Source organism: Eulemur rufifrons, chromosome 6, assembly GCF_041146395.1.
Source record: "Eulemur rufifrons isolate Redbay chromosome 6, OSU_ERuf_1, whole genome shotgun sequence".
In the NCBI taxonomy this organism is placed as follows: Eukaryota; Metazoa; Chordata; class Mammalia; order Primates; family Lemuridae; genus Eulemur; species Eulemur rufifrons.
The window spans coordinates 10,954,680-10,966,987 of NC_090988.1; positions in this window are offsets into that span (position 1 = coordinate 10,954,680).

Consider the following 12,308-nt stretch of genomic DNA (forward strand, 5'->3'; position numbering starts at 1 on the left):
AAAGAGGTTCTGAAAGAGGAAGAAGGAAAATCATACCAAAAGAAAGGTTTGAGATGCAAGAAAGAATGGTAAGCAAATAAATTAATAAATAGGTAGGCAAATCTAAATAATCACATATAAAACAATGATGATAATAATATCTAATTTGTGGTTTCAAAACCTGACAAATAAAATACAAGAAAATAACATGATGTAAATTGAGAGGGGAATTATCAGACGTAAACTATTCCAAGGTCCTTGAATTCTTTGGGAAAGATGAAGTGGTTAAACTTCAGATTTTATTATGTATTCAGGGGGAAATCATTAGGATAACCACTAAAAGAATAGAATCAGAATGTATAGGCTCCAAACCAATAAAGGGGAGAAAAGAATAAGAAAATAAGCACAAACTCAAAGAGAAAAAAGAAACATAGAAAAAGTAGGTCAATAGCCAAAAATTAGATGGTAGTAACAAGGCTAAATTATCAATGGCCAAAATTCAACAGTTAAAATACAGAGATCTGCCAGATGGTATTTTATTTTATTTTATTTTTTCTTTTTCTTTTTGGTCAAATCCTGAGATGTCAGATAATATTTTAAAAAACTCAACCATATGCCATTTAAATGAAACACACCCAAAACAATGATTTGGAAAAGTTGAAAGTAAAGTAATGGGAAAAGATATACCAGGCAAAGACTAAGCAAAAGGAAGTTGAAGTAATTATTGACATAAACAGATTTTAGGACAAAAAGCATAATTAGTAGGGTGACCTTATGTCTTGTTTGCCCAAGACAGTCCTGACTTACCCCTTTTATCCTAGCATTATTATTACTAGCATACCTTTCAAACCCCAAAATGTCACCCAATAAAACATATCACCACTCTTATTAGGAATAAATACTTGTCTTGAATTTGAGTGCAAATAATTTATTTCCAGAAACACCAATATGGTAGTACGGAAGTGAACCAGGAATGAGATCAAAGCCAATATAGGATGTGTTATCAAACTGGTTCACACTGTGGGGAACTGGAGCTCAAGTCTATGGGGACCCCTGGCAGACAATGTTAAACAGACTTGAGGATAATACAAACTAAGAGGCCAAGAAGTTAGGATATTAATGTACTAACTCCTCATTCATCATTAGTTTAGGAATTCTTCTGGAGCCTTAAGAAGCTTACCAGCACTTCCTGCTTGCCCTGTGAGGGGTCCGAATATGTTTGGCAAACAGAGTTGCAGGTATTCACAGAAAGCAGCCTTCAATGTAGCCTGAGAAGCTAAAAACAGAGCCTCAGCAGTGTCTGCGACAGAGGATAACTACTAATATTAAAAGAATTATTTCACCAAAAGTGTATTAAAACTGAATTGTGTGCAACTAATTAATTAGCCTCAAATATATGAAGTAAAAATTGATAGCATTACGGAGAGAAATCTATAAATCTACTTCTGCGGTGGAAAGTCTCAACACACCTCTCTTGAGCCCTTAAAAAGGTAGTTAAGTCTTGTAAGATTTTAATGGTTCAATACATAAGCTTGCTTTTTTGCAAATGCATAAAATCTACACCAATTAAAAAATATATATTCTTCTGAAGAACATATAAAACATTTTTCAAAAATTGACCATATGCTAGAACATAAAATAAGGCTCAATAAATTTTTAAAGAATTATTATCACACAGACTTCATTCGCTGACCACAAATTAAATTAAAAGTCAATAACTAAAAATTTTTATATAAATTTCCATTCATTTGTATATTTTAAAACAATTCATGTGTCAAAGAAGAAAGCATGATAGAAATTTTAAAACCTAAATGTGAGCCATAATAAAATACTATGTATCAAAACTTGTAAGATGCAGCAAAAGAGGAAGATGTAACCATTAAGAGGAAGGTTCATGGCCTTCAGTACTTATATTTAAAAAGCAGAAGGGCTGCAAATTAAAGAGTGGAGCAACTGATTTAAAGTGTTAGAAAAGGAACAAACAAACAAAGCTAAAGAAAGTCGAGTTTTAAATAATGTAGATGAAAGTAGAAATTAGTGAAATAGAAAAAAGGATATAGTAGAAAAGATCAGCAAAACCAAATGTTAGTTCTCTGAAAAGGTTATTTTAAAAGCTTAAATAGGCCAGTGCGGTGGCTCACACCTGTAATCCTAGCACTCTGGGAGGCTGAGGTGGGAGGATTGCTTGAGGTCAGGAGTTCGAGACCAGCCTCAGCAAGACTGAGACCCACCTCAACTGAAAATAAAAAAATTAGCCAGAAACTCTTCTTACTATAAATAGAAAAATTAACCAGGCGTCGTGGTGTGCGCCTATAGTCCTGACCACTCAGGAGGCCGAGGCAAGAGGATTGCTTGAGCCCAGAAGTTTGAGATTGCAATGAGCTAGGATGATGCCAGGGTGAGAGAGTGAGATTCTGCCTCAGAAAAAAGAAAAAATAAAAGTTTAAATAATTGATGACATTGATCAATTGGTGAAATTGATTAAGGAGAAAGAACATGAATATAAATGATATTGTGAATAAAGAGGGAGAAATAACTATTGATTCAGTGTAGATGAAAAATATAATTAGAGAACAATGTGAACAAAATTTGTCTGAAAACTCAGGCAGAATGGAAAATTGTCCAGAAAAATTTATCTTGCCAAAACTAACTCAAAAAGAAGTAGGAAGCCAGAATAGTCATCTTACCATTAAGAAACTGAATCAGAAAAACAAATTAAAACCTTTCCACAAAGAAAACATCAGCTTAAATGGTCTTTAGGTGAGTTCTATCAAATATTCAAAAAACAGATAATTTTCATCATATACAAACGATTCCAGGAAGTAGAAAAAGAGTGAACACTTTCGCACTCATCCCATGAAGTCAGTGAAACCCTGATATCAAAATGAGACAAGGAAAGTATAAAGAAAAAAGTTACAGGTCAATCTCTTGAATATAGATACAAAGTATTCCAAACAAAATATAAGCAAATGAATCCAGGAATGTATAAAAAGAATATCTATTATGACCAAACTCTATTTATGCCAGGAATGCAAGAATAATTTAACACTAGAAAATTCGTAAATATCATTTGCCACGCTAACGGATTAAAGGAGACAAACTATCTCAATAGATGCCAAAAAAAAGCATTCATAAACTTTAATACTTAATCATGATTAAAAACTCTTTGTTGTTGTTGTTGTTAGAGAAAAATCATTCTATTAAACAGTAAGGACCCCAGCCTGGCCATCGAAGGGCCGAGAATAAAGAAACCTGTGACTTTCTCTGTATTGTTCCTGCTTCAGGTAGCAGGTCTCCCTGAGTCTCTTTATTCTGCCTCCGGAGACCCCAGGCAGGAGGCTCCCTCCTGCTTTGGGTAGCCACAGAATTCTTCAGTTTCAGGAAGCCTAGTCCCTCTTGGCTTGTGCTGGTCATTGCCGGCAGTGACTCTGAGTAGGACCTCGTCTGGTGGACCAGCTGCTATCAGGCTGCTCTGCACCATCTCTCTGCACTTAATTCCTCGGCTAGCACAGTGTAGACTTTTCATGCTTCTGCCCAAGAAGGAACTCTAGAGGACTGAGTGGAGGACCCTCAGGTGTTCTTTCAGGTCATTTTTGGCCCTGGATGTTCCAAGCAGCCTCAGTTTCTGAGGCTCCTTGTCCAGGGCCAGTTAGGATGGAAAGGGGCCCATGGCTGAGGAAGGCTCGGGCAGAGTGGCTGAGCTTGTACCTCCAGTGGTGGAATGTAGAGGTCACTGCAGAAGAGGCATTAGGTGTCTCAGGGGAGCTCAACATTTCTCCTTTCTGCAGAGTGGCTCAGCCATCAGCCTTCTTCTGGGTCCGCCTCCTGCCACCACACTGCAAGCGCTGAATTTTTGGGCTGCGGCAATTTAGCTCTTTGCCTCCACCACAGCCCGGCGTCTCTTGGGGGCCTGGCATTTCTTGGGAGCTGGGCTGGGGGGTCTGGGGGCTGGCTTCTCTGCTTCAGCCTTTGCTGGTGTGGCCAAAGGAGCATCCCCGTAGAGACGGTAGCCGCCAACCAGGCAGTATGTCTCCCCATGCCAGCTCACCTGAGCTTCTCCACGCCCTCGGTAGAGGACATGGCAGTAACCACGTATAGGAGGAGAAGTGGGAGGTGCTGGTGCTGGAAAGAAAACCAGAACTGATCAGTCACTTTTGCTTTATACACTGTGCTGTCACGATGTCCCCGCTCTTATATCTCTTCCTGTATCTGGCTGAAGCCCTCCCCTCTGCTTTGCATCCCAAACACAGCCTTGGCCTGTCACTCCTATGGGTCCCCTAGAGAGGGGACACTGACTGCAAAAGCAGTTCCCTGGAGCCTGCGGCAGCAGCAGACCAGGATGTCCTCCCCATTCCCAGAAAGAACAGTAGAACCTCGAAATAATTGCAGTAGGAACCCCCTCAGTCTCTCCCTTCCACAACCAAGGAAATAGTCTTAAGTTCTGTCACTTCTGAGGATTTCATGGAAGTGGTTTTCAAGCTCTGGAAGAAATGGTCTAATATAAATCAGGTAAGAACCCCTCCCACCCTGGCAGCTCCTCTTGGGCCTCATTCATACAGCCTGTCTCAACCATACTGAGCTCTAGCCCTTTGGCACTTTTGTCTAGATTTTGTAATACTTTCTGAAGGCCAAATGCTGAAGCGGAGTGACCAGGAAGGTCAGAGCCAGACTCTGGGTACCATGTCTAGGCTCAAGGAGACTTGTTTCCTGGGCCGCCACTTGCTCAGGCTTCCAGTCTCAGCAGCGCTGCGTCATTCTCCTCAGCTCTCCGTTCTTCCCAGCCACAGGACACCACCCTTGCCCCCCAGGACTCAGCGCTCAGACTGGGATGTATCTGAAAGGGCCCTTGTGTGTGTCTTCAGGACAGCACAGTAAAGGTGCCTGGGTCTGAAGGGCAGGTTCATGAGCATCCCTCAATAGCTCTCCTCAAACTGCTCCATTTATCACTTGCCAACAAAAACACATTTGGCTTTTGCTAAGAGGCCAATCAGGAAAGGGTCTAACTGGAAGCATATTGTAGTTCAAAAGGGAAAGCTAGATTTAAAAAAGATTAGGAACTTTAGGAGAACTTGCTCAGAGACAACATTTTGCTTGCCCTCGGCAGTGAGCAGGAACACTGTGGATCCCTGAGGGGACCCCAGGCCATGGTACTACTTATGGCTAGAGAAGTTCTGCAGTGGTAGGCAAGCCCAAGACTGGCAGCCAGGTGAGGTTGTGCATACTCCAATGCCTCTTGTCCAGATGCCCGGCCTTGGCCTACCTGCAGTGCAGCCCTCCCAGGGGGCAGAGGATAAGTTACAATTGACATAGAAGATCCGGTCAGACATTCTCTCTCAGGCAACCAAACAGATTGGTATCTCGTAGAGAAATGGTAGGGAAGTTTCCCAAGGGTGCCAAGTTTCCATGGTTACCTTGCCATGGAAACTGAGAAGGCCTGTGAGGTCATCACTACCCAGTGAGGTCACATAAGCCTGGGGGACCAGGCCACAGAGTTTAGCTGACCACCCCACCCCCAGTCCATGGAAAAATTGTCTTCCATGAAACTTAGGAAGGAAGGGGCGCACAGCAGGAGGTGGACCAGCGAAAGCTTCTTCTGTATTTACAGCCGCTCTCCTCCCCATGGCTCTCATCACCGCCTGAGCTCCCCGTCCTATGCCCCACCTCCTACCTCCTCCCCGTCCGTAGAAAAATTATCTTCCATGAAACCAGTCCCTGGTGCCAAAAAGGCTGGGGACCGCTGACATAAGCAATCTGTGACTTTGGGGGACAGGCTTCAGACCCTTGCAGTTTTGTGGAGGAGAGTAGGGCAGAGGCAGAGAGGAACCCTGCCTGGGCCTCACATCTTCCTCCCCACCCTGCCCTAGTCAAATATCCCCTCCCTGTGGAGCAAACTACGGGCTGTCACAGATAGTCCCGGTGACCCCAGGAGGGCAAGAGACACCCAAATTCTGAGATTGGCCAGAGAGGCAAGATTAACCTACGAGGCAGCTAGCTTGCACAGCACTAACCCTAAGCATTCAGCAGTTGGAGAGACGGACAGAGGGATGGACTAGGGGATCAGGGCAGGCTCCCTGGAGATGGGCCTGAAGGGTGAGGTGAGATTTGGACACATGGAAAGGAGAGGGAAGACATTCCAGCTGGGAAGGATAAAAGAAAAGACAAGCTCCTCTCAACCTTGTTCTGCCCCAAATATGAATTCACAGAACTTTCATGTTTTTACAACTGAGGACCCCAAAAAATCAAGAAGTTGGGGGCCTGCCCAAGGACACGCAGGTAGTAGAGAATTCTGCTCAACAGTAGGGCTTCATTTGGAGCTCCAGATTGATAGCTGATAGGAGTGCAAGGACAAGCTCATCACATTTACAGGTGATGAACACTGGGAGGGATGTTACAGGTGCTCCAAGGCAAAACGAAGGTCCCAAATGGCTTCAGAAGGTGGGAATGATGGGCCTTTTCTTTTTCTGAGACAAGGTCTTGCTGTCGCCCAGGCCAGAGCACAGCGGCATCACCGTAGCTCACTGCAACCTCAAACTCCTGGACTCAAGCAATCCTTCTGCCTCAGCCCCCTGAGCAGCGGGGACTACAGGTCCACACCATCATGCCTGGCCAATTTTTGTATTTTTTGTAGATACAGGGTCTCACTATGTTGCTCAGTCTTTTTTTTTTTTTTTTTTTCAGACAGAGTCTCGCTCTGTTGCCCAGGCTAGAGTGCCGTGGTGTCAGCCTAGCTCACAGCAACCTCAAACTCTTGGGCTCAAGCAATCCTTCTGCCTCAGCCTCCCGAGTAGCTGGGACTACAGGCATGCGCCCCCATGCCCAGCTAATTTTTTCTATATATATTTTTAGCTGTCCATATAATTTCTTTCTATTTTTAGTAGAGACGGGGTCTCACTCTTGCTCAGGCTGGTCTCGAACTCTTGAGCTCAAATGATCCACCCGCCTCGGCCTCCCAGAGTGCTAGGATTATAGGCATGATCTTGATGAACCTATTTTAACGTGAAATTCAAGACAAATTCATGACAAGATAACAATTCGAAATGACAACCTTATCATCACACTCCCCTCTCTTCAAAAAACGTACACAATGACAAGAAGTCCCACCACCACGACAGGGTAAGATGTGGGCTCAGCAGCAGCCCAGGAGAAAAGCGGGCTCTGCGCTGTGAAGAGGTGTTGCTGAGAGAGCATTTGGTCCCACTCACAGAGACGACTCTGCCCTCAGCCTGCTCAGGCCCACACGAGGAGCAGCCTTTGGGTCAGTGTGGCCAAGACTCTCCTGGCAAAGAGAGAGAACCTTTAGGAGTAAAATCCTTAAACTAGAAACAAAAGACAACTTTCAAAGCCTGATAAATAGTGTCTATAAAAACCAACAGCAAATATCATTCTTTTTTTTTTTTTTTTTTTTTTTCTTTTTTTTGAGACAGAGTCTCGCTCTGTTGCCCGGGCTAGAGTGAGTGCCGTGGCGTCAGTCTAGCTCACAGCAACCTCAAACTCCTGAGCTCAAGTGATCCTCCTGTCTCAGCCTCCCGAGTAGCTGGGACTACAGGCATGTGCCACCATGCCCGGCTAATTTTTTGTATATATATTTTAGTTGTCCATATAATTTCTTTCTATTTTTAGTAGAGACGGGGTCTCGCTCTTGCTCAGGCTGGTCTCGAACTCCTGACCTCGAGCGATCCACCCGCCTCGGCCTCCCAGAGTGCTAGGATTACAGGCGTGAGCCACCGCGCCCGGCCGCAAATATCATTCTTAATGGCAAAACTTTAAAAGTATTCCTTTTGAAACAAAGAAGTAAATAAAGATACTCACAATCACTCCTTCTATTCAACATTGTACTGGCAAAGTGAGAAAAAGAAATAGCAATGTAAAGATTGGAAATAAAAACCTAAACTGCCATCATATTTAGATTATATGATTTTCTAAGTAGGAAATGTAAAAGAATCTACAAACTGTTAGACAAACATCAGGGGTAATTCAGTTCTTTATTGCTCTGTAACAAACCACCCAATACTGAATGACTTAAAACTAACCATTTTATTCGCTTACAGTTCTCTGTGTCAGCAATTTGGGCTGGACTCAAGTAGGGAATTCATTTGCTGGTGCTGCCGGGGCTCACTTACGTGACTATGTCATCTAGGGACTTGAACTGGAGCTGGATGCCTAAGACGGCCTCGCTCATACGTCTGGTGATTGAGGCTGGCTGTCGGCTGGCAGGTTTGGGAGTCCTCAGCTACAGTAGTTCATCTCCACTCCAGGCTAACCAATGCTTTTTCACATGGTAGTCTTACAGCAGCGTTTCAAGTGGGGAAAAGCAGAAGCTGCAAGGCCTCTTAAGGCTTAGACTTGGAAGTTCCACAACATCACTTCCACTAAATTCTGTTCTATGCAATTCACAACGTCAGCTCAACTCCCCAAGGAGTTGGGAAAGAGGTTTTCTTCTTGAGAGAGGGGAAACAAGCATTGCAAAGGAACAAACATGCAGGATGGTAGGGATTATTGCAGCTATCTTTGCAAATTAATCTGCATCACAAAGTTTAACAAGTTAACTAAGAATACATTTGACAAAATATGTGTAAGATCTGTATAGAGCAAATTACAAAACTTTATTCAAAGACATTATATAAAATGTAGTATATGTATACCATAGAGTACTACTCAGCCACAAAAAAATTGGTGAACTAATATCTTTTGTATTAACCTGGATGGAACTGAACCCCATTCTTCTAAGTGAAGTATCACAAGAATGGAAAAACAAGCACCACATGGACTCACCATTAAATTGGTACTAATCAATCAACACTCATGTGCTCACATGGAAGTAACATTCACTGGGGATCGGGCAGGCTGTGGGGGAGGGAGGATGAGTTAATTCACACCTATTGGGTGCTGTGTGCGCTATCTGGAGGATGGGCACGCTTGTAGCTTGCCTCAGGCAGTGGCGAAGGCAATTTATGTGACCAAAGTGTTTGTACCCCCTAATATTCTGAAATAAAATAATAAAAAATAAAAAAGACATTATGTAAGACCCAAGTAAAGAGATATACGTGTTCAAGAATAAGAAGATGTAAATGTTAGTTTTTCTATATATTCAATCAGTTCCAATGAAAATTCCACAAGATTTTCAAAGACCTTAACAAGCAGAAGGCCCAAGAATAGCCAAGACATTCCTGAAAAAAAAGGGGGGAAGGAGAATCACCCTGCCAGATGTCAAAACTTCTTATAGTTGTGGTGATTGAGACAGTGCGGTATACATGCAGGAATAAACAATAGGCTAATGAAACAAGCTACATATACGTGAACATTTGATGTGTGAAGGAGACATAGCAGGTCACTGGGACTGAGCAGTAAATAGTACAGGGATAACTGGTTACCATTTGGGGAAAAAAGGACATTCCCACCTCAAGCTATATCAAATAATCAGTTAGTGATAGTTCAAAGACTTAAATGTGAAATTTTTTAATTTTAGAAGAAAATATGGGAGAATATATTTTTGGCATTAGTGTAGAGGAGATTTTCTTTAAAAATAGAAAGAATGCACTAAACATAAAAATAAATATTAATAAATGTATCTACAGATAAACTAACAAATTTTGTTATATTGTAAAGAAAGAAAATATAAGGCCAAAGTTGGGGGTTTTTTGCAATATCTCTAATCCAAATAGAATTATTTTTTAGAATATGTAAAAACTCCTAAAAGTTATTGAGAAAAAGACAAATAAATAAAATTTCAAAGAAAGAAAAATGGGCAAAAGGTAGAAACAGATATTTCTCAGAAAAGAAAACTCAAATGGTGAGTAAATACTTGGAAAAAAATACTTAGCTTTATTATTTTTTAACCAGGCAGATGCAAATTAAGACAACTATAAAATACCATGTTACATACTAAAAGTCCACCAACCATTCTGAGGATATAGCTCAAGGACATTGGTACAACGGACTTGGAAAACAATCTGCCAATGTCATCTAAAGTTGAATATTTGTATGCGTTAAGACCCAGAAATTCTACTTCTAGATTTATTCCCTAGAGAAACTCTTAAACACTTCCATGAGGAGATGTATAAAGTATTAGAGCAACACTTTATAATAGAGGAAGAAAAAGAACCACTTGATACACTACATACATATCAAGGAAATTGTCAAAGACACTCTTCTGCTAAGAATCATTGCATGTCCTTTCTTCCTGACAGCGCTTGATTTAGAGTGAAGTCTTGCTTCCTTGGACCCTCCTCAAAATCACCTAATCAAAGCTCAAATCCTGTAATGGGTTCTTTCTAACAACACTCTTACTGAGACACTACGTGGTTCCCCATGGCGTGCATTCTCCCATGCTGCAAGGAGTAGTTAACCCAACTTTTTCAACAAGTGTGTTCCTGGTGGTCTTTGGCTGGAGAGCATTGACAGGCTGAACACAAAGAACAGTAACTGATCTCCCCTTCTTCCCGGACATGTGAGCAGATGGTTAAATATCTATGTCAGCAGCTGGGCAATATTTGGTCAGGATGTGACCCATACTCATTGGTACTGAGAAAGTCAAGAAAATGTAGGGGTGAGAGTATGAGATGTGATGTTGGGTCCCAGGGACCCAGCAATTACTCATGATGTTAATGGGACCAGGAATGAGGGAATAGAAGCTGTGCCAGTGAAGTGGCCTCAGGGCAATTTTTCTAGCCAGCTAAGAGGAGGTCATTACTGTCTCCTCTCTTGACTCAGTTCCCTCCCCCCATCCCCCACTACTGGCATCTTGGGATGAAGATGAGAATTTGGAGATTGGGACTGAGCAGACTCAAGCAAAGAGGGGGAAAAAAATAAACAAGAAGGCAGAAGGGTGAGGTCTCGAGGCCAAACAGTGCCTAGGGGTGGTTGGGACTGGCCGTGGCTGGGTGGGTCAGGGAAAGGTGGATGCTATTCCAAAACATTCACGGGACAACCAACGCATGTCCAGTGTTTTCACAGCACTCTTATATCCACTGTTCATAAACCTCACGCGGACAGAAGTGCATGAGGAAAGGGCGCTCAGAGAGGTTCTGTGACTTACTCAAAGTCTCTCTGCTAAGGAGAGGTGGAGGAAAGATCTCACCCTAAGTGCAACTAACTTCAATCCCACATGACTTTGTCCCTTTTACTCCACCCACTTGGCCAGTAGGAGCCTCTGGCTGCACCTTTAGAGAACACAGAACAGGAAGCCAGAGAAGTCAGGAGCCAGAGGTGAAAAGAAATTTCCTCTGGAGGGTGGTTCAGAAGGGTACCAGATCCTTTTCCTCTCTTCCTCTTACAAGCAACTAAGGAGCAGTTAAAAAAACATGAAACCCTAGAACTAGGAGTGAAGGAAGATGCTATTTAAATGGGTCACTGGGTATAACTGGTCACTGGGCCTGCATATCCCCAGGGTCCCAGAGCAGAGCTTCCCTGAAATAACGGGAGGTGGCTCCCGTGGAGTCACATCGTCCCTGTGACTCATGCTGTCGGCTCTTCCTTAGCTTGTTGAAATGAGACAAGCAGGATGCTGCTGGGCCGGTTGCTGGAAATGAGCACCCGGGTCTCTGGGAGCCACCCAGACAGACCTCATGGCTGGGAAGTCCCCTGGGCCATCACTGCAGGGGTCCCTGAGTGCCCTGGATGCTTGGGCTGAGCCAGGAGAAGGAATCCTCATGTCCCACAGGAACAGCTCAGGGTAGCTAGCCCCACCAACAGCCTTCAGCTCTTAGCACCCGGCTCTCCAGAGCCCGGGAGTGCGGACAGGCTGTGCTGAAGTTGATCTCCAGGCATGGGGCATGTGACCGTGGGGCAGGGGCTGTTCCTCAGGGTCCCGGAGCCTCTGAGGCTCTGAGGGACACACTGGCACCACTCCTTGCTGTCTAACCCATCTGTTCTCTCTCAGCTGAGGTCAGGGGTACTTGGTAGATGAGAATTCCTTTGAGATTCGCCTTCTTTTCTCCTGAGGGAAACTTACACCATCTTTCTGGATTGTAGAGATTTGAGTAAAGTTGGCATTATAACATTAGCAGAGAATCTGGCTAGATGTAGAAGCAGAAGAAACTAAAGGAGGACTGCTGACAGCAGCATCCTTGGGGAGCTGGCAGTCACGGAGTCAGACGCTCTTGGAGACTGTACCTGGCAAATCCCAACTTGGCCATATATGCAGTAAATCCATCCTCCCACCACATCCTTTCTTGTCTCCCCACTGGCTGACTTCAGTGTCCGTATGAAGATTCCCTTTATCACTCTGGCCCCACAGATCCTTGGCCCCATGAACTCTACTTCACTCCGCCTACCCATGCTCAAGCCATGGGCGTTGCCACCACCCTTACTGCCTCCACATCTGAAATCCC